We start from the raw sequence: 4,649 nt of genomic DNA on the forward strand, positions 1-4,649 counted from the left end.
CCGAGCGGCGGCGCCACACCTCCCCCATGGTGTGTTTGGGCACGCGAGGCCGCTAGGGTCTGAAGGTCCCGAGGCCCTGCGGACCCCTCGGGACGACGGGGGGTCCCGGTTCCCCGGGTCGACCAGCTGTCCGACCTGGACTTGGCGCGCAGATGGGACGGCTGGTTGGCTGGGATGAAATCCAGAGAGGGCGAAAAAGATCGATCATGCAGTATCATAAATCATACCTCTCTAGTCGTTGAAAGCAAAGAAACACGCAATTAACATTTTATTGTTCTAACCATTACCGTTTTCATGACTATCGTTTAGTGATGTTTGGTGGCGGTGGCGGGTGGCGGCGGGTGGGCGGGGCAGCGGCAGTCAAAAAAGGAAGCAGATTCAAGAGAGGAAAAAAAAGGAAAACACCGAAGGAAACGTCCTCCATCCACAAGGGGTGCCCGATGGATCCCAGGCGACGCGGGAGGGCCAGGTCTCGTTCGCTTCTCGGACATTTCTAAATCCGCACGGGCGGGAATCGCTCGCGCCGGCTGAAGGGAGCCCAGGCAGGGATGCCTCCGCTGAGATTTCCACGTCGACCGCAGGACCCGGAACCGGCCCGGCCGGCCTGTGGCACGAAGGCGTGTGGAGGACGGCTCCGTCCCCTAGCCGCCAGACGCCCCTGTCCCAGGGACGTTCGGAAGAAAGTTGCCAAGGCCCCTCTCCGGGGACCGGGCTGGCCTCTCCCCCTCTGCTCGCCTCGGGCCGAGAAACGAGACCCGAGGGGGATCGGGACCCGGCCAAGCACCTGGCCGGCCGGCGCTGCAGCCTCCCTGCTCCGCGATCCTGAGCCGTCCCGCTGACGATGAGGCTGCTTGTCGGGCGCCACCTGCCTGGCGGCCGCTTATATAGCGCTCCAAGAGGTCGACCAGATAGCCGGCTTGGGCCGGTCGGGGCCGGCAAGGGGGAAGACAGGAGAGAGGATGGCCGGCGGGGTGGGGGGGTGAGCGCTGGGAGTGAGGTGTGGGAAGCAGTCCGGCGGGCAGTCGGAGGTGCAGGGTTGTCATGGTGGTTCCGGACAATAATTTTTATCATTGACAAAGATTGCCGCGTGCCACTAGACAAGGCCTGGAGAGAGAAATTGGTAACATACAGAAAAATGCAGGGCGCGGACACTTGGGAGCGTCGGCGTATGTCTCTAAATGGAGCTATCACAATGGCTGTCCCTTTCCTTGCGCGGGCCCCGTGGCTCAGCGGTGAAGTGCGCGCGCTACGATGCTGGCGGCCAGGTTTCGGATCGCCGGCGCGCACCGACGCACCGCTTCTCCGGCCACGCTGAGGCCGCGTCCCACGTACAGCAACTAGAAGGATGTGCAACTAGGACGTACAGCTATCTACTGGGGCTTTGGGGGAAATAAATAAATAAATAAACAAACAAACAAACAAACAAATAAATAAATAAATAAGTAAATAAATAAATAAATAAATAAAAAGGTAAGTAAGTAAGTAAGTAAAAAATGTCAAAACAGAAAAAACAATTACTGTCCTTACTTTGTATTCAGAGAGCTAGAGCGAGGAGGGGGGAGGGAACGGAGCAGGAGGAAAGAAGGGAGGCTGGCAGGGACGGAGGGCAGGCAGGCAGCACAATCGAGTTTCTCTTTCCACAAAAGGCGTCCGGCGGAAAACTCACAGGAGGAGGGCTTTCGGGCTGCAAAGCCCAAAGCACACCTCCGCGGCGATGGGCCCAAAACGCTCAGAGATTCAGGGTCACCACTCAACTGACGGCTGTCCTCATTTGGGCCCCTGACTTAGGACCTCTCCCGCCCACCCAACTTGGGAGCAAAGAGGAAAGCAAATCTGCTCCCCCCCCCCCCCCCCCCGTTACATAGGACGCCCTTCTTCTAGTCAGCCCGCCTCCAGCTTTTCCACACGCCAAACACCTCTCGTCGGGATGGGCCTTCCTTTTTTTGCCACCATCCGGCTTTCCCACTCCTCTGCCAAATGCAAGTGGTGGAGGTGGAGGTGGAGGTGGAGGTGGAGGTGGAGGTGGAGGTGGAGGCCCACCGACCCTCTTGCTTGTTGGGAAGTGGTTCTCGTTCTCCTATGTGGGTGATCTTGATCTACACAGACGTTATTAGCTTGGGGAACGGGTAAGAGCACTCAGATGAATGTCTGTGCCCAGTGTCGATAACGAACTAGCTGTCTCCGTCTCCGTCTGTCTGTCTCTTCCCTTTATGTGTGTATGTGATAAAGGTAGGGAGACCCACCGACAAGCCGACTACCTGCAGACCGACCCACCTACCTAATTTTCATCACTCTGAAAATTGAGGTCACGTCCTGTAAAATCAAGCCTTTAAAAAGTGCACCAGCCGGTGGGCCTTGGGAGTCTATTCACACAGTTGGCACAGCCGTCACCAATATGTATTTATTTCCAGGACATTCGCATCACCTCAAAATTAACAACGCCCCCTCCCCCCCCCACACACACACACACCCCGGGGAAAGACCAATCAGATTAACGGCAGGGTGCTTTTTTTCAACAGGCAGGCCCGAGTCATCCCTTTAGAATGTTTCCGAGTCCCGTTCCGTTCTCGGACGCAGCACTTTCGGCCCTCAAGGAAGCAGACGGTGGGGGTGGAGGTGAAGGTGGACTGGGGGGCGTGTGTGGCATGTCCGTCCTTCTGCCACTGCAGAAATTATTTCGAAAGGAGGGAGGGACGGTTGGTGTAGGTGGACCGTACTGGGTGACGGTGGTTTGGGAGCTTTCCCTAGAATGAGGAGAGAGCAGTCTTCCCTGTGAAGTCAGGGAGCCGGAATAGGTTGCCCCCACATCGACCCGCTCTGGCACATGGGTTCTTTGGAATTCGAGGCCCTGGCCTTGAGAAACAGCGGGCGCGAGAAGGGCACGGGACCTCTCCCTTGTCGTCCTGACCTGAAATCGGGAGATGAAGCTCCCACGGGAAAGGTGCCCTCCCTGAACCAGGAGGACGCTTGTCAGCCCAGACGCTAGCCCGGAGGACTCTGTTTCAAACAAAACCTTGACTCCTCCCATCTCTTGATTGACCTTCCCACAGGTGGCTGGCCTCGGAAGCCTAGAGCCGCTTTCCTTTCTCCTGTCATTTCGCTACAACTGGATTGTCCGTGGTGTGACGTGCTCTAGGAGCTGGAATTCAGTCAGAGCCGCCACTTCGAGTGACTTCCGCTTTAGGCTTCTCCCCGAGTGACGTGCCCTTGCACGCGTTCCTAATCTCTCTGTCGTTCTCTTCTGGATCTGTCTTTTTGTTACCGGGCCGGGGTGGGCTCAGCCAAGGACTCAGAAGGGGGATAGCGGCGGGAACATCATTTCTCCTCCCCTATGCCTGCTGAACGCAGGCTTTACACACCGGAAACTCCCCCACCCTCACCCCTCAGTGGGATGCTGTACATCCTTCGGGTCACACACAGTCTGCATGCGTGGGCACCGACAGAAAGATTTGGCAACAGCTTAGCTGCTCTGCGCTGGTTCCAAGTGCCGCCCCGCCTCCCCCCCACGGCGCGCCCTGCCCCCCCCACCACCACCACCACCACCAAGAGAGAGAGAGTGAAGTGACTCCGGGAGAAAGCCGATTCAGAAATTACACATAATTCAGCTGGTACTTGCTGTGAAAGGGGGACAGGGTATGCTTTGAAACGCTGAAATTCTCCCTGCCTTTCCTTGACGGGAATGACAGCGCCTACAACCTGCTGTCATTGGCGAGTTTTAGTCACCTCGAGAGGAAGGACCGATTTCAAATGGCTGAACCCTGGTGGGTCACGGTGCAGGTGACGTGACCCTCTCTGACAGACGCAGGCAATCCCCTGCTCCGGGTCAAGGAGAGAGGGTGTTTATTGTTCTGTTCTTTAAAATGGTGCTTCAAGATGGACAGCACTTACAACCTAGCCTTTTCACCCTTCATAATCGTACGGCAGTGGCACGAGGTACGTTCACATCCTCCTCGTCGAGTTCACTGTTCCAGGGTTATTTGATTTTTAAAGTCAAATCTCGGGATCACGACTTGGAGTCACCCACCGTTCGCCCACTGAGAGAGAGCCCCTCCCCCCCCCCCCCCCGTTCACTCGGAGGTGCTGTCGGTGGGGGTTCCTTCATGTTTGTCCATCATCCTTCCTCTTCTTAAGGGTGAGGAGGCGATGCGTGAAATCGCCAGTGGGTATGCGGCACGAGACTGAGGACTTCCCGCGGGAAGCAGGTGGGAGAGGGAGGACAGACCGATCCAGCGGACTTGAAGACGAATGATCAAAACCTGCACCTAGAGCAGAGCGTCGCCAGTTAGGAGTTTGCTTGCTGGGCCCGTAACCCAGGGTGGATGAGTCAAACCATCCCCTGCCAGGCCTCTCCCGGCCCTCGGGACTCCAAGCCCGCGTTTGTCCCGTGAACTCCGACACACCGAGATTATCTGTTTGGTGTCCCCCTTTGATTCGGCTCCCCATCCCGCCCCCGCCCCGTGCCACGCGCCACGCAGTGAGGAAGACGTAAACCGGGACGTCAGTCCCCACGGCCCTGATTCTCAAGTGGTTTAGCGGGGTTAGGGAAAGCGGGGGCGGGGGGGGGTGCTCTTTCTGTCCCAGAGGAGTCGCGCTTCTCAGACATCCATGCTCCCTCCCTCTCTCCCTGCAGTTTGGAAGCTGCAGCCTAA

Source organism: Diceros bicornis, unplaced genomic scaffold (assembly GCF_020826845.1).
Source record: "Diceros bicornis minor isolate mBicDic1 unplaced genomic scaffold, mDicBic1.mat.cur scaffold_886_ctg1, whole genome shotgun sequence".
Classification (NCBI taxonomy): Eukaryota; Metazoa; Chordata; class Mammalia; order Perissodactyla; family Rhinocerotidae; genus Diceros; species Diceros bicornis.